This window comes from Nymphalis io, chromosome 7 (genome assembly GCF_905147045.1).
Source record: "Nymphalis io chromosome 7, ilAglIoxx1.1, whole genome shotgun sequence".
NCBI lineage: Eukaryota > Metazoa > Arthropoda > Insecta > Lepidoptera > Nymphalidae > Nymphalis > Nymphalis io.
The window spans coordinates 14,139,608-14,163,617 of record NC_065894.1 but is presented as its reverse complement, the minus strand read 5'-3'; the positions used below and the strand labels follow the sequence as shown (position 1 = coordinate 14,163,617).

The following is a 24,010-nucleotide window of genomic DNA, read 5'->3' as shown; positions in this document are numbered from 1 at the left end:
GTTTATTTCTGAACCGGTGGTAAATTAATGACAGTCAATAAGTAACGCTTCTATATTGACTAAAGATTTTCAAATTTGGAATGTTTAGATATATATTTAAGATTTGTTATTATTAACCTGTTGATTTTCTAAATAAGTTTATTTGTGATATGAAATTTATTTCGACGAGATAAAAATTCGAAGTGGAATGTGCATTTGGGAAAATTTGCGACGACGAAATTGCGACCAATTTATTTTGTTTTGAAATGGTTTTGCTTTATTATTTACTTCATGCCATTTAAAATAACAGATATTATAGTTTACTGTGTTTGACTTTCAATCACAAGTTTTTGTGCTATTTTAATACAAGACAACATTTCAAAGGAGCAGTTATACAAAAATTTGCATGAAATAGCCGAGTCATTGTCCGGTAAAGCAGTGTTCGGAGTTCGGTGTAGTAATCCCGAATGTACAAGCAACGTGCGACTATATGCACAAAGCCGAGGTGTGAATGAGATCTTCATCAGCGGTCAGCGCTGACTCATGCCATCCTCACAACCCTTATTTAAGCTTCGAATCGTGTAGCGTTAGCATAATACATTATTTCTCTGCTTGGACGCTTCGCTTCGATGCTTAGACTTTACTAATATTGAAAAAAAAACTATAGCCAGCTACTATTTAATCCTTGTACTTGATCAAATTAAAAAAAAATCGAATTTCCACAAGATCATTTCAATTGCTAATTTATTTATACTAATATTATAAATAAATTTGCCGTGGAGTACCGGCTTAGAATAGTACTCCCTCAATCTCATCCCGTGGGTGTCGTAAGAGGCGACTGAGGGACGGGGAAAAGGGGGGATGGGCAGCAGCGTCCCCCCTCACATAAACATCTTACCCCCCCCTACTGCGCTCGCCAACACGCCTGCCCAGCGCGGCGAGTATGGGCAAACCCCTCCATTAATGGCAGATGCGCCCAAAAAAAGGCCCCCAGTTACCGGCAAGCCCGCTAGGCCCGACCAAGGTAGCGGTCGCGGTATCGGCAGGGCAGGGGGTGCTAAGAATCACCGGTTCACGGCAGGCTACCGTATAAAACGACTGAACATGGCAACGTATAATGGACGCTCGATGAGGCTGGACCATCACCTCGCCGAATTAGAAGTAGAGTTAAGTCATATAAACTGGCATATACTGGGGTTATCTGAAATCCGAAGACAGGGGGAGGACACGATAACTCTAGAGTCCGGTAACTTACTCTACTTCCGCGAAGGTGATAACCTCTCCCAGGGTGGTGTCGGTTTTCTAGTCAAAAAGGATCTCATTAGCAGCATTGTGGAAATCAGTAGTGTGTCGAACCGGGTAGCGTACCTTGTCCTAAAACTTTCCGACAGGTACTCCCTGAAGGTCGTACAGGTATATGCGCCAACTTCGACATACTCTGATGATGTGGTCGAAGCGATGTACGAGGACATCGCAAAGGCCCTCAACGACACCTCGAAGGCCCACTACAATGTTGTTATGGGAGACTTTAATGCTAAAGTGGGAGTACAAGATAGCGGTGAATCGAAAGTCGGACCTTACGGCTTGGGCTGCAGAAATCACAGGGGGCAAATGCTGGTAAACTTTCTCGAAGCGCAGGGGCTTTTTTTGATGAATTCTTTCTTTCAAAAGAAGCCTCAGAGGAGGTGGACCTGGCGAAGCCCCGATAACGTGACAAGGAACGAGATAGACTTTATCATTTCGAATAAAAGGCACATATTTAGAGATGTTTCAGTGATCAACAGGTTTAATACCGGAAGTGATCACCGCTTGGTTCGAGGCACTCTAAATATCAACTTAAAAGCCGAAAGATCGAGAATGATGAGGTCTACTCTCCGACCTACCATGCTCCAAGCTGCTCAAGGCTCCGAAAAGTTCCAAATGGAACTTCAAAATCAATTCACCGCGTTGGAAACCATAAGCAGCATTGATGAGAGAACCGACACGCTGGTCAAAATACTGCAAAACACATCCCGCAAGTGTTTTCCGCCACAGAGAAGAGACAACGCACCAAAACTCTCTGCTGAGACACTCGAGCTCATGAGAAAACGACGAGAAATACCATCGTTTTTGTCAGATAAGGCCTTAAACCGAACAATAAAAACAATGACGCGACGCATTCTCCGACGCTCCAATACCCGTGCCATCAAGGCTGCGATTGAGCAAAATCGGGGATCGAAAGTGTTCGCTCGCAAGTTTGGGAGGCCGCGTCTGACAAAACTTAAAACTGAAAATGGTGGGGTCGTTACCTCTAGGCCTGAGATTGTCGGAGAAGTAGAGAGGTTTTATGGGCAGTTGTTCTCTTCAAGATCGGATAAACCCGTGGGAATCAGTATTGATGACCAGCGCGCCCCTCTTATGCGCCATTACTCCGAGGAGCTCCCGGTCGTTGACCAAGGAGAGATTAGGGCGGCTCTAGAACAGCTTAAAAACAACAAAGCTCCGGGAGATGACGGAATCACAACAGAGTTGCTTAAGGCAGGCGGGACTCCGGTCCTGAAAGAGCTAGCAAGCCTCTTTAATTCCGTTATCCAACATGGCAAGACCCCGGAAACGTGGAGCGGGAGTGAGGTGGTACTGTTTTTCAAGAAAGGTGATAAAACCCTCTTGAAAAACTACAGACCAATCTCCCTCCTGAGTCACGTGTATAAGCTGTTCTCAAGAGTCGTCACGAACCGTCTTGCCAGACGACTTGACGAGTTCCAGCCCCCAGAGCAAGCCGGCTTTCGATCAGGCTACAGCACCGTGGACCACATCCATACTGTTCGGCAGATTGTGCAGAAGACCGAAGAGTACAATCAGCCGCTGTGTATGGCATATGTGGACTACGAGAAAGCCTTCGACTCCATCGAAACCTGGATGTAATATCCCCGAAACTGTTCACCAACGCGTTGGAAGACGTTTTCAAAACGCTGGATTGGACTAGGTATGGAGTCAATGTAAACGGCGAGTACATCTCACACCTTCGATTTGCCGACGATATCGTCATCATAGCGGAGTCGCTGGAACAACTCACCGAAATGCTGCGTAGCCTAGGCGAGTCTTCCCGGCGTGTCGGTCTCGGTATGAACTTGGACAAGACCAAGGTCATGTTCAATAGGCATGTCGTGCCAGGACCGATATACGTCGAGGGGAAACCTCTCGAAGTTGTTAGTGAATATACCTACCTAGGACAGATAATACAAGTCGGTAGGAACAACTTCGAGAAGGAAGCCGATCGAAGAATTCGCTTGGGATGGGCAGCATTTGGCAACCTTCGTCAAGTCCTCAAGTCGTCTATACCGCAATGTTTGAAGACGAAAGTCTTCAACCAATGCGTCTTACCTGCCATGACATACGGTGCCGAAACGTGGACACTAACTGCGGGACTAGTCCACAAATTCAAAGTCGCTCAGCGTGCTATGGAGCGAGCTATGCTCGGAGTATCTTTGAAGGATAAGATCAGAAATGAGATTATCCGGAAAAGAACCGGAGTCACCGACATAGCTTGCAAAATTAGCAGGCTGAAGTGGCAGTGGGCTGGTCACGTATGTCGTAGGACCGATGGCCGTTGGAGCAGACGAGTCCTAGAGTGGAGACCGCGAATCGGCAAGCGCAGCGTAGGGCGCCCTCCAGCCAGGTGGACCGACGACCTTAAGAAGGTGGCGGGCACCAACTGGATGCGGAAGGCGGAGGACAGGGAGCTTTGGCGCACCTTGGGAGAGGCCTATGTTCAACAGTGGACAACGATTGGCTGTTGATTGAATATTATAAATACGAAATAACAAGGGGCCCTGTCTGCCAGTCGCGGTAGGGGTAAGGGGCAGTGTTAGGTATAAAAAGCCCATAAGTTTCAAGGTTGCTTCATACAAAATTTCATCAAAATCAGTTCAGTGATTTATTATTATTATATATATATGTTTTTTGATGAGCAATCTGACTAAATACTTTACGCTCATTCGTCGCCTATTGAACGACAAATTATTTTTATTATACATATATTATTATAAAATAAGTTTAATCAGTGATTCAGGAACTAGATGGAACTATATGACAAACAATAATAATGGCTTATTTGTAGACATTGCTTTGCTATCCGTACATGTCCCAGTGGACATAATCCGGGTCCACGCGGAAGGGTTCCACGCAAAAGACAGACGCGATCGCAATCCCCAAACTACGATTGATAACCATACCAAAACAACTCCTATTCTTTATGGCATAGAAAAGCATTTTCCCCACAAAATCTAGGCAGCTGCCAAAATTAATGCGGATGTCGATTTCGCGTATCGAAATTACATGTCCGCTAAATTGACAGTTATATACGATTTCCTATTTACTATCGGATTTGTTTACGTACGATGTTATTTATAAGGGGCTTACATTGGGGATTTGAAATGCGCAACAATATGTATTTATAAAAAAAAATATTACATACATAAATTTTTTAATCTGTATTTTTTGTCTAAATAAAATGATTATACAATTTCTGACAGCACACGCTGCGGAGACGTGTCTCTCTGTCAGGGACGATAGGTGATTATTACTCTAAAGATTTTTCTTAATCTAAAAATTATTCTATAAAAAACTGTTGTATAAGTTACATTGAGATCAATATTGTTGAAGAATTGCTTTCAGTTGCTTCTTAGTGTTATTAATTTTTTCTATTAAAGTCTTCATTAATCTAGATCACAGCTGTATTACGATCTGGTCTAAAACATTAATAAGTAATTTTATGTGAACTTTCGGTAACTTCGTGTCTTAAGGGAAAGTCTTTTTTTTATAGTATAGATAGGCGGACGAGCATATGGGCCACCTGATGGTAAGTAATGATCAACGCCCATAGACATTGGCATTGTAAGAAATTTTAACAATTGCATCACCAATGCGCCACCAACTTTGGGAACTAAGATGTTATGTCCCTTGTGCCTGTAATTACACTGACTCACTCACCCTTCAAACTGGAACACAACAATACCAAGTACTGTTGTTTTGCGGTAGAATATCTGATGAGTGGGTGGTACCTACCCAGACGAGCTTGCACAAAGCCTTACCACCAGTGAAAAGTATCAATAGTCCACTAACACAATTTATCACTAACTGGCATTAATCACTTAAAAAAGGTTAAGTCCTTTTCAACATTAGAGCCAATAATAATTATTATCATATTCTATTTATTGGTTTTATTTAATTGAATTTATATTCACTAATATTATAAATGTTTATCTCTCTGTTTCATGGCTAACTTAGCCGAACCGATTTTGATGCAATTTAGTAGGCAGCAAGCTTGAGCCCCAAGGAAGGACGAAGCCTATATAACTGTTTGCTTTTTTATACCTTACATCTAAATGAGAAAAACAAATTAATTTTTTTATAAATACTTTTTAAATGTTAGTTGCAATTTAAAGTAATATAATTTATTATCTATATAATTTCCATATAGGTCATGACTGCCTCGTTGGTCTGTTGGCTTAATGTAAGGCCGCAGACCCGGAGGTCTTGGGTTCAATTCCCAGGTCGGGACAATAAAAAGTTATTGAGTTTTTCTGTCAGAAAATTCTCAGTAGCAGCCTGGAGTTTGGAAGTTAGAAATGTACACTCCAGTGCCTCGGAAAGCACGTAAAGCCATTGGTCCTGCGACAGAACTCTTTCCGGTTGTGTTGGATTGCCGTCCCATTGGATTATGAGAGTTAGAGAATAGAGAGTGCACCTGTGTTTGCATACACACTTGTGCACTACTAAATTATTAGTATGAACACGGAAACAATTATTTTCAATTACCTTTGCACTATTTTAATATTATTTAGTACTTTTATTTATAAAATTCCAATAAGTACGTGATTTTTTTTCATAACATAACCTCAAATTCTATATTTATTTTGTCATTTGAGTTTTGACATAAGGATGACAGAACAGACCGACGGTGCTGCATGTATAATATGTTTTAAAAAATTAAAAAAAGAAATCATTGTTGGCGCTAGCGCCTGTTAAAACTGTGAAGCAATTTAGTATATGGACGTTACGGAACGATTTAGATATAAGGCACATTGTTTATTGTAATTTTTTACCTACCCTGTCATAAAAATATGTAACACAATAAAATTTTCATTGCAACTAAACTACGCCAATCGTTTGTACAATGCTTCGGTCATAAGACAGGACGTGCTGCCGCTGTCAAGAAGAGCACGAGCGGTGTAAACTATATTGTTTCCCCCCATCACATTTACTAATGCGGTCGAAAGTAAAACACTGTGTTCAATTTTTGCCGTTAACGATAAGTTTGCGCTTTGATTTGATTGAGCGGACATAGTTGCATTATTACCAGTATCATTACCATTAACAGTTTTGTGAACAGAAGGAGTATTTTTAAATTTTGAATGTTCAGAAACGTGTACAAGAGTGTGGTGTTTGCGACGACATATTTTACAGCCTGCCTTCTTACAGTTGTTGGCATAATGACCCACAGACAAACAATTAAAGCATACCTTATAGCTAGGTAAAATTTGCAAACGTGCTTCACATGACAGTGCCAAAAATTCAGGACACGAACTCAATTTATGGTCACCGCTACACTTTTGACACTTTTTAGGTTTAAATAAAGCAGAACTTAAATTATTTTTATCATCACCAGAGTTACCTTTATTGTTGTAATCTTGTACAATCATTGTCTTGACTTTAACATTTTTTAATGTGTTTGCATTTTTATTAGTTGAGGAATTTGAAAGTTCTAATGTTTCTATTATATCAGCTCGATTCTTAATAAAAGTTAAAAATATGGAAAACGTAATTTTTGAATTCTTTTCGAGATTGCCTTTGTACTCCTCCCATTCACGATACGTTTTACTGTCTAATTTATGTGTAATAATATAGATTAAAAGAGTATCCCAGTGATTAACAGGTTCACCTAGTGATTCTAATGCACGCAAATTTTTATTTATCTGATCTATTAAATTTTTCAATGTTACTGACGACTTCTTATGAATGACATCCATATTAAATAATGTTGATACATGATGTTGAGTTAATAAATGCTTATTATCAAATCGATCACAAAGAAGTTGCCAAGCCACAGAATAATTCGCAGCAGAAAACTGAATTGAGTTAATTACCTAACTACAGCAGCAGATCCTTCTAGCGAGGATCTTAAATAATGAAATTTATTAATATCATTCATGTCATCATTTGAATGTATTAAACTCACAAAAGTGTCATGAAACTCTAGCCAGTTTGTGTAGGATCCGTTGAATTTTGGTAATTGAATCGTTGGTAACTTTACAAATTTATGATTGATTCTTGATCCTTTTTCTTATGATTTGCAAGTATTTCTTGAGCTCGAGATATAGACTTATAATAAAAGGATTCAAACTCGCTACGTTCTGACAATTGACTATCCATATTGTCAGTATTGCATTCTAATGACACCTGCACTTCATCGTATTGTTCATACATAGCCTCGAGCTTACTCAAACGCAACTGTAACTCACTAACCTCAGAGGTGCTCAAAGTTGAAGGATCCAATGAATTTAAATAGTTAGAAAAGAAAGTTAACCTTCCTTTGTAACTCGCACGTTTCCTAGTAAGCTCCTTATCCTCAGGCATTGCGTAGGCTGGTGTAACAATCTGGAATTTATACAAATCAAAGTGAGAATTTATACAAATCAACAATTTATACTAGTTACAGACTGTAATAATAAGCAATACGACAATATTTTAAAGATTTAACAGTACAACAAATAAAATTTAAAAAACTACAGGTTACAAGTTAGCACGTGCTCTAAGAACTTAACAAAATTACCTTAACTTCAATATTAATAAAGCTAAATAAACTGAAATCTTAATAAATTATAACCGTAAAGTGATGTTGCAATTAATCTTTATGACCTAACAAAGCGTTTATAATGCAGTTATTTTATACTCTTTGATAACTACTCTTTGATAGATCTTTACAACATAATTAATAAAATAATTTAACTAGGCTTGATTAAGTTAAATTAACTTTATTATAATAATATTCGTAGAATTTTATTCACGTTACAGTATCAACAAAGATATACTAACCTTAAGCAAATTATTTTACGTTAAATACTACCTTAGAGTGTTGGGAATTAATAATCATCAAGATCTTTATGAGTTTACCACTGGGTACTCTGCTATCCTGACCACAGAATCTTCTTATTATATCAGTTTCAGTTATCGACAGTAATAGTAAACGTGAAATGCTTTCTGTTATTTCACAGATCTTTGATCCTCTAGGCCTTCTAAGTCCTCGTGTAATGACAATGAAAATGTTGCTTCAAAAATTATGGTTACACAAACTGTCTTGGGATGAACAACTGCCTCCGGAAGTTAATAAACTTTGGTCCGAATTGATTGTTGATTTACCGGAATTAAATAAAATTAGGATTCCACGACGTGTTATTATTGATTCATACCAGTTTTTAGAATTTCACATTTTCTGCGATGCGTCTGAACGAGCCTACGGGGCGTGCCTATACGTACGTAGCGTTAGTGATGAGGGTGATGTATTAGTGCGTTTATTAGTAGCTAAAGGTCGAGTTGCTCCGCTTAAACCCACAACTATTCCGAGGTTGGAACTTTGTGGTGCCCTGGTGGGAGTTCGTATATATGAAAAGGTTGTTGCCTCATTACGAGTACGAGCAGCACGAATCTTTTTTTGGAGTGACTCTATGATAGTGCTAGGCTGGTTAAAAATGTTGCCAAATAAGCTTCAACCCTTTGTCCGGAACAGAATTGCAGAAATTTTAGATAAGACACCCAGTTGTGAGTGGAGACACGTTCCTACCGATAAAAATCCCGCGGATTATATTTCACGTGGTGTCGCATTTAAGTTAATACGGAATTTGAAAGAATGGTGGTCCGGACCAGAATTTTTGATGAAAGATATGTCATGTTGGCCAACTAAACCTTTACATACAGATGATGATACACTACCGGAAATGAAATCAAATATTACTATTTTACATGCTTTGGCCAACAATGATGAATTAAATAGATTAATTAATTTTAACTCTTTTTCTAATTTTCTACGGCTTAGGCGTACTTTAGCTTGGGTTTTACGATTTGTTGATCTGAAATGCAAAAAGATAAAGAATATTGGTCCTTTTAGTAGTAAAGACTTACAAAGAGCTTTAAATGTAATAATTCGGGCATCTCAAAGTGAATCATTTATAGAATATACTTTATTAATAAATAAAAAGGAGTTGCCTAAGAAAAGTCCACTAAATAATACATTTATTTTAGCTTTAAGAAGGTTCATCTCACGTAGAGGAAAGCCGAAAAATATATATTCCGATAACGGCCGTTCATTTGTCGGTGCATACAATGACCTTTCGAGCTTTCTTAAAACAAATTGTGATTCGGTAACTGAAGAGATGTCAAAGGAAGGTATAAACTTTCATTTTATCCCGGCATACTCCCCTCATTTTGCTGGTCTTGCGGAGGCTGGCGTAAAATCAACTAAACATCATTTAGTTAGAGTGTTGGGCCTTTGTAACCTCTCTTACGAAGAATTATACACCACTTTAGTCCAAATAGAAGCTATCTTGAACTCGAGACCACTGACACCATTATCATCAAATGCCGATGATTTAACGCCATTGACGCCAGGACATTTTTTAATTGGACGCCCCTTAGTATCACTACCATCGCCAAACTACGAACATCCCCCTGTAAATTCCTTAACTCGCTTTCAACGAATAGAACAGCTGAGACAACATTTTTGGACTCGATGGAGCAAGGAATATATATCGGAACTTCAGATAAGAACCAAATGGAGGTCATGTAAGGGTTCGCTGAAACTCAACTCTTTAATTCTTTTAAAAGAGGATAACTTGCCGCCACTAAAATGGAGAATGGGGAGAATCGTGGCTGTCCATCCCGGTCCAGATGGGATCATCAGAGTTGCAGATGTCAAGACGTCCAATGGCGTAGTTCGAAGATCATTTAGCAAAATTTGCCCAGTACCCGACCTTTCTGAAGATGGAAATTCTGGTTGAAAGGGAATCTTTCAACGTCCGGGGGTATGTTGGCGCAAGCGCCTGTTAAAACTGTGAAGCAATTTAGTATATGGACGTTACGGAACGATTTAGATATAAGGCACATTGTTTATTGTAATTTTTTACCTACCCTGTCATAAAAATATGTAACACAATAAAATTTTCATTGCAACTAAACTACGCCTTTTTTAATATCTCCTCGTTAAATACTATCAAAATCCGCAACAATCATTAATAATATTTTTATTAAAATAATTTTAGGTACATAAATATTTTGATAGTGCCTTTTAAATAATATAATAATACATTAATATAAAAGTGACACTGTCGTCAAATTCTCGATAGATGTCACTTTTACCTTTATGCAAGTTAGCTTACCGCTATTCAACGATAGATGTCATTTTTTGTTATTTGTTCTAATATTTTTTTTTTTTGATAATTCATGCCAAAATCCCTACCTAATATAAATGCTAATGTTAGGCTTATACTTTCAGGCAGGAACGGAAATATGCCGTACAGCGAATGTTTGCTTCGCAAGTCAAAATATTATTTTTATTATTGAGGGTACTGACGAATTTTGTTAAGATAAAATATTTATTAAAATTAATATGTATATATTTTCATAAATATATTAAAAAAATATATATATAGAAACTTAAACAAAAACTAAAGTTGCCATATAATTAAATCAGTATAACACTTTAAAGCTTTTAAGAGTTTAAAACTGTTTAAGAGGAAACGTTACCTGGAACGACAGGACTTCATAAGAAGATGAGTGCTTGATATAGTAAGATTGAATTAAAACTTCAGTTAAAATCTCTTCAAGTTTTATGAGCTCGAATACGACTTTACCATTTATATGGCGGCTTTAACATAATCTCCGTAGGAGAGATTTTATTTATTCATTCATTAATTGATCTAAATTTATAGTAATTTTATTGTCATTTTACTGTATGGAGTTCTACAAATCTATCATACAAAGTTTTCTTAGAATCAGTTATAGTTTTGTCAGAATATTTGACACTTGGAAAGCGTCGGAGCGATATTTTGAATCATATATCGTATATACACATACTATCGGACATATACATATGACACCAACGAAACCATAAAATAGATTATAATACTTATTATTCTCCTGACATACCTATCAAACAACATACATTTTTTATTTATAGTATTATTATGAAATATAATTTTAATTCCTGTTTTTATGTAATATTTCTAAGAATGGAATAAGAAGGGTCATCACTTGCATTACTGATTTATGTTCTAAATAGCTGCGACTCGCTATTTTATCCACGTTAAATTGTTTTTACGTATATATGTACGTAATCTTTAAGTTATTATAACTTTTGATAGATACAACCGATTTTGATGAAATAAAAACTAATGTGTGCCTTATTCTTGCCTACATTAACTAAATTATTAACATTTGAATTTAATTGTTATCAATAATGAACGAACGAACGCACAAATAATGCTTGTTTTCGTTTTGACAACTCGGAAATATTCATATTAACTCAATAAATAAGTTATTTTTAATTTTATAAATAAAATTAATTGTGGATACAGACAAAGATGATAAAGATTCGATGTGACCAATATGTATTAGAGGGACAACAATTTCAAATACTCTTATTATTTATTTTGAAACATAAAAAAATTAAATAGGTATTTGTACGGTTTTCTTAAATGCAAAGAATACACATTTGTACGCTCGTTATGTTTTTTCAATACTTTAGGGAGCGTTAGACACCGTTTGTTTATCAGTTATTAATCTCTGTTGAGATACCGGAATGAATAATGACCAGTGGTTCAGATTAAATACTTATGAAAATGTATAATGATGGTATGTACGAGTGTGTAGTGATAGTAATATAGACTGCCTCGTTAGTCTAGTGGCTAGATATAAGGCCGCAGAACCCGAGATCCTGGGTTCAAATTCCAGGTCGGGCCGATAAAAAGTTAGTGAGTTTTTCAGTCAAAGATTCTCAGTAGCTTCCCGGAGTCTGGAAGTTAGAAGTGTGTACACTCCCGTGCCTCAAAGAGCACGTAAAACTGTTGGTCCTGCGCCTGAACTCTTTCCGGTCGTGTCGGATTATGAGAATAGAGAATGCACCTGTGTTTGCGCACGCACTTGTGCACTATAATATGTCCTGCGCCGTTGGCTAATCTGTTGAGATTGGCTGCCGTGCCTGAAATCTATTAGGAGGACATCAACATCTTCAAATTTTGGTTAATAAAATTATTTATTTTTTAGCTTTTCTTCATATTGATAAAGAAAGTAAGTTATAACTTGTATACGCTAAATTCTGGATAAAAATTTAAATCTGAATATTATAACCATAATGATCTTATTTTTTATCTTTTTCTATTCTCCATTTATTATATTTGCGTATCATTACCAATGAATTATTCATTTAAAAATATAGTTTCAGAAATTATTGTGATCCTGTGGGTATTTATGCAACTTCAAGTAAGTCCCTACAATTTAAATAACTAGTCTTAAAGTATTAATACAAAAAACTGACAAAATGCAGTAGATAAAAATACAATGGTAACTGGCACAATTGCTTAGTGTATCTTGGTTGACAAAAGTATTAGCCACGTTATCTGTTCTTAATACTTGCACAATAGCGACAGATTAAAAAAATCCTTTACAATACAGTTACGGTGGTCTCGCTCATTCGACCAAATGCTAATTCGTTTACTTCTCTTACAAGGTAGAATTCATTCTCGTCTTTTATTATTCAAAAATGTTCAATAGAAATACACTTTTCTAATTAAATAAGTGATAACGAAGTAACAGCCTGTAAAACGTCCCAATGCTCGGCTGAGGTGCAGGTGTTGTAACGACTGGGCCATCTTCAATCTTTTATGATTAATAGGTATTTTTAAAACGTTAGTTATTAAGCTACCTACAAATACTAATATTTAAACTTTCCTCCTTACTTATGTGAAACATGAAGCTTTTGTCGCATTAATTAAACAACGCTATCGTACAATAAAATCTTAATGCTAATTATTAAGAACTCTTTATTAGTTCAAACCTTTTTGTGAGCATACTCGTGTACCTGAATGTATGTAATTAATTATAGATATATATCTTGGTCAATCGGATATTCTAATTGGTTATTTGATTGCAATGTTTTATTCTTTAGCTCCTACGGAATTTCAGTAACTACACGTTAAAAGCCTTCCAGTATTAGATAACATAGCGACAGCTGTCACAAAATTATATTATATAAGACGCGGTGTGATATTTACATTAGATATTAAAATTATGAGGCAACATCAGTCAACGGTAACACCTGCCTGTGTTGCGAATATTAATCCTTTAAGTGTGGGCACTGATCATACTCTACAAAAATGACATGCATTATTCCTTCTTATACATACAGCATCTTTATCCGAAATAATATTATATTGAATATAGATTCTAACGAGAAGAACTGACAACAAACTCAATAGTTAAGTACTCTTTTCCACCAAGTTAGTTTTTTTTTATTTAGGTATATTAATAATAAAACTTTATTGTTATCCAATACATACATATTATAAAAAGTAGCCCTGACTCCTGAACTGGCGTTACCCGTGCGTCAGAAGTCAGTTCCGTCCCATTCAATTATTAAAAAGTATTACAAAGGGTCTTATTACTAATTATTGGAAGTTAATCCAAACCGTGTGCGCGTGACTGCATAAATGTGTGTATGTGTGCTATAATTGAGCGTGTGATGTGAATGTTCATTTATGAGGTAGTTAATAGTTTCTCAACGTCTTCATAATTAAGTTGTTTCAACCATGTTTTAGTTTTGCCTTTTAATTGGGTAATGTCCTTTATTCTTGAAAATTGAGTATTTTTTATAAAATCTAGGTACGAGACTGTTATATTGTTGCTGTGCAAATTTACTTTTAACTTTATTGTAAGGAAATCGATGGAATATGAATTAAATACAATTAAATTTATTAGTTATCCGGTATGAAAATCAACGGATACTAATGTTTTCTTTATAATCGATATAGTGTTTTATTAAGTAAATAATTTTTCTTTATTAATTACTTTTTGACATGCGATTTAAATTTATTAATAGGTCAAGTAATTTTTTTTTTCTACTGACTTTGTTTATTTCATTACATCAACTAAATTTATTTAATATTACATTGAAACATAAATATTATATCTAAGTTAACATGTTTTACACGTTAACACAGAAATATAACAATGTCAATTTTTTTTTATTGTTTAAGTCAAATTTAAAATAGTACCACCCAATTCCCACCCGACGCAAAGCTGCCCATAATGCAGACTGCATTTCCGCGCTGTACGTTTTTTTTACAAGAAGTGTTCATTTATTATTATAAGAATTACCGAAATGTGGAATATTATTTGTTGTTAATGTCCCAGGAAGGTTTTAACATTTATTAAGTTGGTTACATGGTTGTACGCTGCTGTTGCTGATGAGATCATGTTAGGAATGGAATACTACATTCCTAGCTCAGATCTCATCAGTAGGGGTACGCGTAACCGTTGGTTAACTCGTGAATGTGCCGACGCTGTATCATCTAAGCAGGCGGCATATCGCGCGTGAATCAACGGCTGCGTTAGCGGGGCATCTAACATTGACTCACTGAAAGCAAACTACAATGAAAATTCCAAGTCCTGTAGGAAGGCATACACGAGAGCGGATGCACAGTGCATTGTACAGATTGGTCATGACCTTATTTCGCATCCTAGGATTCCTCGCATTGCAAAACGATTTCCACCGCTCAGAAATCCGGACGGATCGCTAGCTCACAGTCCGAATCGTTGGCTGTCAGCCTCGATATCTCCAAGGCTTTCGACAGGGTCTGTCACAGAAGTCTTCTCTCCAAGCTACCGGCATATGGTCTGCCTGCTCAGCTATGCACCAGGATTGCCAGCTTCCTACACAAGCGTAGCCTTCGTGTTTTAGTAGATGGTTGCGCTTCACAATTCTATGTAGTGAATGCTGGGGTCCCCCAGGGATCTGTGCTATCTCCCACACTCTCTCTTTTGCATATCAATGATATGCTCTCTCTTGGGAACATTCATTGCTATGCAGACGATAGTACAGTGCATGGTGGATACCACGGACGCGCAGTGGCTGGGCGGACGGAAACTGAGGAGAGGCGGAAGAATCTTGTCATTGAACTCGATAGGACATTAGAGCTCATCGCCAAATGGGGTTCTGATAATCTTGTTGAGTTTAATGCCTAGAAAACACAGGTTTGCGCTCTCACAGCGAAAAAGTCACCATTTTCCCCTCTTCCCTTCCTCTGTGGCACACCGCTGATGATAAAAAGCAAAATCGCCATGCTGGGGATGGACGTTCGCTGCGACCTTAGTCCAAGGGATTACATCGGGGCTATTATAAAAACTGCTTCGTTATAAATATTGCTCGCACCTTTGGGATGGCTCCGCTAAGTACCTACTGGAGGCCTTGGACCGGTTGCAGCGACGTGCAGTACGCATTATTGGCGACGTAAAGGTCACAAACACCCTTGAACCTTTACAATTGCGTCGCGAGATAGCAGCACTGAGCGCTTTCTATCGACTGTATCACGGCGAGTGCTCTGAGGAATTATTCTCTCTAATTCCTGCTTCCCCCTTCCTTCTTAAGTCCACGCGAGCTGTCACCGCCTAACTGTGACATCAATTTCATCGCGCACAAAGACATTTGGCAACTCCTTTCTGTGTCGCACTACCAAAACATGGAATTCCTTACCAGCTCACGTGTTCCCCTCCTCTTACAACCAGGGTTCCTTCAAACGAGGCGCGAAGAGGCATCTTGCGGGCCGGCAAGGCGGGGACGGCTAGTACAGAACATTCCTCCCGACTGTACTGGCCGTCGTCGCGTTTGGACTCTACTACCACTTACCATCAGGTGGAGTAGAGTCATTTGCTATCCCGGCGCATATATAATAAAAAAAAAACTCGTATTGTAATATATGCCTATTTTTAACATGTGATTTAAATTTATTAATCAGCAAAATTTAAAATATTCGCTAATAAATGCGGAAAGATAAATGAGCTGACGTCATATTTCAGTCATTTCGGCTATCAGCATAAAGCTACTGTAATGAAAAAATTGTGTACTGTACATAATAGCACAAAAAGTTATATTTTATTAGTATAATATTCATAGCTTTAATTTATTCTTGGTATCCATAATATCCTCTATAATAAATAATAATAGGTCCTTACATATGAAATTAGCGTTTTGTCGTACTGACCACTTTGATCTGAAATATCTCCTTTTTGGTTCCTTCTTCGTCGTGACACTCTTGTCAGAGCGGTCGTGGTCGCCATGAAGTATCATGAATTATTCGGTGCAGATGTTATTCGCCTCACGAGCCTTCGACATATGTCCCTGTTAGTGGTAAGCCTCGTGCATTCATGCAAGGGACCGCCAACAGTTGTTTTTATTTGGTCGGTCCATCGCATGGGCGTCCTTCCACGTGGTCTGTTGCCATCCACCTTGCCTTGAATGACAAGGCGCTCTATGGAGTTATTTCCTTGCCGGGAGACGTGTCCAAAAAAAGTTAGTATGCGCTTTCGAACCAGCGCCGAAAGACGCTGTTTGATGCCGAGTTCTTGAAGAATGGCGATATTGGTGCGAAATTCGGTCCACGAAACTCTTAGCATTCGTCTCCAGCACCACATCTCCATAGTATCGATCTTCTTTTTTTCGACCTGCCGCAAAGTCCACGTCTCCGCAGCGTATAGAAATATGGGGAAAACAAGCGTTTCTACGAGCCGGATCTTGGTTGCTTTGGTAATGTTTCTGTTCCTCCATATTTTCTTCAGCTTCTCCATTGCAGTTCTCGTAATTGCCATAGGTCGCTTGACCTCATCTACGCATCCGCCATTATTCGATATTAAAGCTCCCAGATATATATAGGATCGGACGACCTCACAGTTCGCAATCTGAGTGATCTCAGGCGAGTTTTTTTTTGCCCGGTCTACAATCATCATCTTCGTTTTACTGCGGTTAAGCTTTAATCCGAATTCTTGGCATATGCGCTCCATTTTAAGAAGCAATTCTTCCATATGAACTGCGTCAGACGCAAACAGGGTCGTGTCGTCGGCATAGCGCAAATTTGTAATATTGCGCCCACCAACTGCAACACCGTCACTCCAGTCCTCAAGCGCAGTGCGCATTACCAGTTCTGTGTAAGCATTGAACAAGAGCGGTGATATTATGCATCCTTGGCGGACTCCAGCGCTGGGATGAAAGTCTTCAAATAAAACATCATCCGTCCGCACGGATGCAGTCCCATCTTCGTAAAGACGCCTAAGAAGATGAACTAAGTGTTTCGGTGTACCCATGTCCAGTAACACCCTCCATAGTTTGGGCCATTTTACTGAGTCAAATGCCTTAGAGAAGTCAACAAAGCAAATATAAGTAGGCTTCTCTATTATCTGGCGAACAATGAGGATCTGCTCACGTGTACCCCTTCCTTTTACAAAACCGGCTTCTTCTGGTGCAATTTCCTTGGACAGAAAGTTCTTCAGTCGTTCATTGATTATGTGTAGCAGGATTTTACTAGCATGAGATATGAGGGCTATAAGGCGGTAGTTGCTACACTTCTTAGTTGAACCCTTCTTGTGCAAAGGAACGTAAGCCGTGTGAGACCATTCTGTTGGCCATGTTCCTGAATGCCATATCTTGTTGCATATGTTGTGGAAGATATTGACACATATATATGTCGCCTAAGGCTCTTATAGTTTCGATCGGTATAGCGTCTCTTCCTGTGGCTTTCCCCTTCTTTAGATGCATAATGACGGCTTTTACTTCCGATCGAAGAATGTCTGGCTCTAGGTTTTCATTTCCGGGCTCTGTATCAGGAAAGTTTTTCGACTGGTTGTTCTGGAACAAGGACTGGCAATATCTCTTGAAAATGTCAGTTATGTGGTTTAACTCATTGACTTCTCTACCATCACTATCTTCAATGGCCCAGGTCTTGGAAGGAAGTGTCTTTGTGATGGATCGAATTTTATGGTAGAGATCTCTGGACTCATGTCTATTTGCATGAGCATAGATTTCCTCACATATTTCCTCTTTGGTTAAGGAATCCAAATTCAAATTTATAAATTCATTTAGCTGGTACATTTGAGTTTTGAAAACAGTCATTCATTTGTTTTTTCCTCATTATTTTTTTCTTTGGCGTCGTTTATTACCGCACAATGGAAAACATGAAATATGGGTATATTAACGAGTACGAGTTCTACCGTGGCATCAGTGCTGCAGAAACAGCTCGAAGGATTAATGATGTGTACGGCGCTGGTATCGCAAAAGAAAGCACTGCGCGTTTTTGGTTTTAACGTTTTCTTTCTGGAAATTTCGACCTTCAGAACCAACCCCGTGGACGGCCGAAAACCAAAGTGGAAAATGAAAAATTACAGGCTATTGTGGAAGCGGATCCATCACAAAGTACTTCAGAGATAGCTGCAGTCTTCGGGGTAAGTGATAAAACTGTATTAATTCATTTCAAGCAAATCGGGAAAGTAAAAAAACTTGAACGATTCGAACTTGCAAACACGCGTCGGCTGCTGTGTTACTTTGCTCAACCGACAAAATAATGAAGGGATTTTAAATCGAATCATTACTTGTGATGAAAAGTGGACACTGTACGATAATCGAAAGCGCTCGTTGCTATGGCTGAACCCTGGAAACCCAGCCAAATCCTACTCTAAACGAAAATTGACTCAGAAAAAGTTACTTGTGAGTATTTGGTGGACTAGCGCCGGTGTCGTTCTCTACAGCTTTCTAAAATCTGGCCAAACGATTACGGCAGATATCTATTGTCAGCAACTGCAAACCATGAAGGAAGAACTAGCATCTAAACAACCGAGATTGGTCAATCGCTCTAGGCCACTGCTGCTTCACGACAACGCAAGACACACACTGTGCAATTAAAAACTACTAAGTTAAATGCTACAATTACAATGTCTGCGACATCCCCCGAACCCCCCGGGCCTGTCTCCAACAGATTACCATTTTTTCCGGAATTTGGACAACTTCTTACAAGGAAAAAATTCAACTCCGATGTGGAGGTCCAAACCGCCTTCAAAGAGTTTATTGATTCTCGCCCCCATGGTTTTCTTAGTAAAGGGATCAATGAACTACCTATGAGATGGCAAAAGTGCATAGATAACAACGGTGCATACTTTGATTAATTAAATATAATTTACAATAAAAAAATTACTATATATTCCTCCCGTACAAAACGCCAATTTCATATGTTCCTTACATAATATATATTTTATTGTATAAGGTAACAGGTGGGCGAGCGGGCCGCCTGGATGGCAAGTGGTTTCCACCGCTTACAGATCGCAAATGCGCCACCAACCTTGTGCTACAGGTACACCGGCTCATTCACCTTTCAAACCAGAACACAACAATACAAAGAATATGTACTTACATATATGATGACTGTGTGGTATCTACCCAGAAGGTCTTGCTCACCCAAAAGCTCTACCGGCAAGTAAATATATAGATATAGCTATGAAGAAACGTTTACAAAAGTACGTTTTTATGTAGGTTTATTTAGATTTATAATCTAAGACTATTATTTATTACGATTATGAAATTTAATTAGCGATTTAGATAATAATAATAATAATAATAATAAATAACTTTATTCACTAAAAAAGAAACAAAGACAAAAAAAAATAATATACAAAACCATAAAAAAAGAGTTAGCAATATCATATTTCATCATATCTATGGGTATGCGAATCTTACAATTCAAAAACAATTTCGTTCATGTCTCATATCAAATAAGCCCCAACCAAAACACAATAGAAGGCATCGGCTTCGACCTTATTTGTCTTAGACTTGCAAGTACAAACTACATTTTACATAATTGTATCGTAAAACAATAAGTGGTTATTAAAATGTCTTTTTGTTATAAACAAAATGTCTAACAAATCGGCAAAGCGTTTTGTTCGTCTCCCGCCGAGTTTTTGGTTTATTGCAGGCGAAGAAGATAACGCAGCTATTGTTCTCAGAGAAAGTAGAGCTGTTTCAGAGAAAACGTCCCGACAGGAGAACGGTTGCACCCTTTGTGTCATTGCGAATATTACAATGCAAATGATACAATTCGCATGAACGTTTCAATTGGTTCGTAATTTCGCAATTTCACCAAACGCTCGACATTATTTTAAAAGTACTTATTTTAAAATGTTTTCTCTTTTTAAATTTTATTTGTTTTTAAAATGGTGTTTACATGAAAATAATAATAAATTAATTTGCTACGGAAACACTAAATTAGCGTAGAGACTAGCTTACACGACTTAAATTACAATATACCTACCTATTTACGCCGAACTAATATCGGGGATCAAACGGTAAATGAAACTAAGGAAGAGCTTTCCACTGTTCACACTATAATTTATTTTGTCTGATCATTTTAACAAAATCACCTTTACATTATATATATTCAGTAGCGAATCTAGACAGCGCGATTCAGGAAACTGACAGATTTTATTACCGCCATCTATACATACACTACCTACAGAAGGTATTTTAGTAATTTGAATAATGTATAATTTAGATTATATTAATAAAAGTAAAGACCTCTACATAATATACTTATATATTTCAAAAATAATATAATCCGAAATTTGTTTAATTAGGAATAATTATAAATATACTGTACAATATAATTTTCTGTATTTGGATTTGATTTTGTATATTTAAAGTGCTATTTTCGCTTCGCTTTCGCTTTGAAAATGTTGCGTGTCTTTCTGTGGCAATCATTTGACCGAAACTTAAAATAATATTTGCAAACGACTCGTGCCAATGTGTTTCTAAGCGAGATTCACGTGTGAAATTTTATTATCGATGATTAATATAGATCAATACAAAAATAGCATTACGAAATAACAATAAATACGAGTAGGTAATCAAATTCGATTCCTTTTAGTTTAGCTATTCACGTCTTAAAATTAATTGGGTAAGTTTAGCTTATCTTTTCTAGACATCGCATACCTTTATATATAGGAGCTGCCCGTCCAGACGTATGTTCAAAATATTAGGTAATGAAAGATTTATTTTGAAGAACCAACATGTAAAACGGGCAGCAGAAGCCTTCTCGAAGCTATAACTCTTTTACCGCTAGTACCTGGAAATTGAAGTAGGCAAACAAGTAGTAATAAAATTCGCCGACGCACTTCTTTTTTGAATAAAATATAGGCTGGCCATTAGCAATTTACGACATCATTGTTTAAATTCTCCGAGAATCTAAGAAGCATTGAAGGGAGCCGAAACAAAACATAATTGATGTAGTTGGCAACTTAAGCTTATAATTTATGATTTTACCCTAATAATAAGCAATAGTTAACGTGATTTGATGTAAAAATATCGAAAATTATCTAAAACTCCGATTCGAGTAAAAAAGTAATATATGGTTAATTTATTGAGAAAGGTATATACTTATAGTCTATAGCTCGTAGACAATATATATGTGACGTAATGCTATGACACATGTTTATTAGAACACATAAAATGTAATTATATCTCTATATATATAACTTACCTGTGTATATCTTTGAGTAAACAGTATGTCACTGATCGCAGAAATTTTAAATACTTTTTTGTTTGCCGGCTGTAGCTTAGATTCCTAGTAGTGAGATCGTCCACCCATATGGGTGCTCCATACAGTGCCATGGAACACACCACACCGGCGTATATGGGCCGGCATGGTGATTCCGGCCCTCCCACGTTAGGTAGGAGGCGGCTCAAGACGGCAGCGGCATGGATGAGCTACGTGCCCAGTTGCACAAAGTATTGCCCGAAGCTCCATCTTCCATCCAGGATCAGACCTAATATCTCATCTGGGCCTTCACCACGTGGGACATGTATCACGGTCCCGACGTGGAATATAATAAAAATGTTTTATTATAAAGATAAATAAAACTTGTCCACGCGGTGATGATTTATAATGTAATTACTTTCAGTTTTGCTTTATATACAATACTAATAATATTGATTTAAGTCTTCAATATAAATAATAATAAATAATGTAATATGTAATTATAACCATCAAAACTATGTACCTACATAGTTGATAAAAAGGCGTGGACACAGTAGTATTTAGCTTATTCATCATCCCCTAAAACAAATGCATCGATTTAGTTATTATTAATAATAAAGTTGAATTTAGAATTTTTAAAATTTATTAAAAGTTATTATAACTTTTCTTTTAAAATTTCTAAAATAAATAAAAATGTAGTGTCTGTCTCTCAGTTTGCCGGGTCTAATCGCCAAAAAGAAAAAAATAATTATTATAGAGAATATTCTGATGTACTGTTTGTCTTTAAAATTATCATCCAAATCCGTTGTATACCTATATAGGTAGATAAGTATAATTACAAAAAATATTTTCAGGAAGTCATTGCAATTCTTTCGAAATGTGATAAAAAGCGTTATTTTTCTTCCGTTAATATTTTTAGGCTTTAGGACTTGGGCTTTAGGTTATTGCTCAATGTGTAATATAAACTTAACGCGGCTTAAACCGTTGGGCACTGGTAATAATAAATACATGTATAAAGATGTATCCTGCACGTACTGCTTATTACTTCATTGTATAGTAAATGTAGTAATCGATAACTACCGCATTGTGTGATTGATACAGTTGCAACGCGGAAATAAGATGCATTTGTTATTTCGGAACACATTATCCAAAATGAACTCTATTGTAATAATATAGAGTTAAAAATTGATTGTGCCGCGTATGCTTTGCTAGAATTACATTTAAGATAATATAAGTTTTATTATATTGTGTTAAAGAATGAATTATAATGGCACAGGTTACGTGTGAATGCCCACGCGCCTGCCATTTGTGTTAACCCATTACAAAACTTAGTGGTCGGTTCGACCATTTTGTATTGTTGACATATTTCAAGATGGATGGTATAACTGTTTCACAATAATGTGTGTTTGATATCTATTTTATTTTCCGTTAGTGTTTTTTTGGACGGCAGACGATTTAAATTCCATGAATTTCAATTTGAAATAACTTCGAAGAGATACACTGAATACGGTTTTGTCACGAACTTTCTATAAATGACTTTTGTATATTTAAATGTGTTACTTCGTGAAAATTAACAAAAATAAATTAGTAATGAGTATTTAAAAATATTTTTTTTATAATTTGGTTTAATTACTGCAATTAAATGAATAGTAATCATTTCAAAAAGTATATTATTCTATATTTAAATTTTCTTTTTCGGAAGCATAAAGCTTAATAGTCCCTTTCAAATTAAACTTATTTAATTTTTTTAAAGGCCCTAATGGTGAGTTCCCATAACAGATAATGATGTCCAGCGCGTGCTTTGATAAAAGTCATCGAAGCGTCACCAGGGGACCAACTGATGCGTCTTTCTCGTAACTTCCGGTCGAAATTTTGCAATTATATAAATAAAAACCGACGGTGGTCCTACATTGATCCCGTGACAGGAAAGGGTTATAATACCTTAAACGTTTCAAGTGAGACGCATCTACAATTGGTCAAAAGATTATTCAAAAACATGAAAAACCAGTTGTTTGGGTTGATGCATTACTTTAAATATTGTCATTTATTGAACTTTAGCTTCCGATATGTATTTTTTCAAATTTTCAATAACCGATAACGAAATTTCGACCTTCAGAACTAACCCCGTGGACGGTCGGAGACAAAAGTTGAAAATGAAGAATTAAAGGCTATTGTGGAAGCGGATCCATCACAAAGCACTTCAGAGATAGCTGCAGTCTTCGGGGTAAGTGATAAAACTGTATTAATTCATTTCAAGCAAATCGGGAAAGTAAAAAAACTTGAACGATGGGTACCTCATGAATTGAGTGAATCGAACTTGCAAACACAACACAACCGACACAATAATGAAGGGATTTTAAATCGAATCATTACTTGTGATGAAAAGTAGATACTGTACGATAATCGGAAGCACTCGTCGCTATGGCTGAACCCTG

At 37.0% G+C, this 24,010-nt stretch overlaps 1 protein-coding gene and 1 pseudogene across 1 annotated transcript in view; both read right to left on the bottom strand.

The window, feature by feature from the left end:
- The window catches only part of LOC126769549 (40S ribosomal protein S12, mitochondrial-like), a 431,911-nt gene that overhangs the window by 134,568 nt on the left and 273,333 nt on the right, over positions 1–24,010 (bottom strand). The gene's annotated exons all lie outside the window — the stretch shown is intronic.
- LOC126769508 (uncharacterized) overlaps positions 22,110–24,010 on the bottom strand; it is a 729,621-nt pseudogene continuing 727,720 nt past the window's right edge.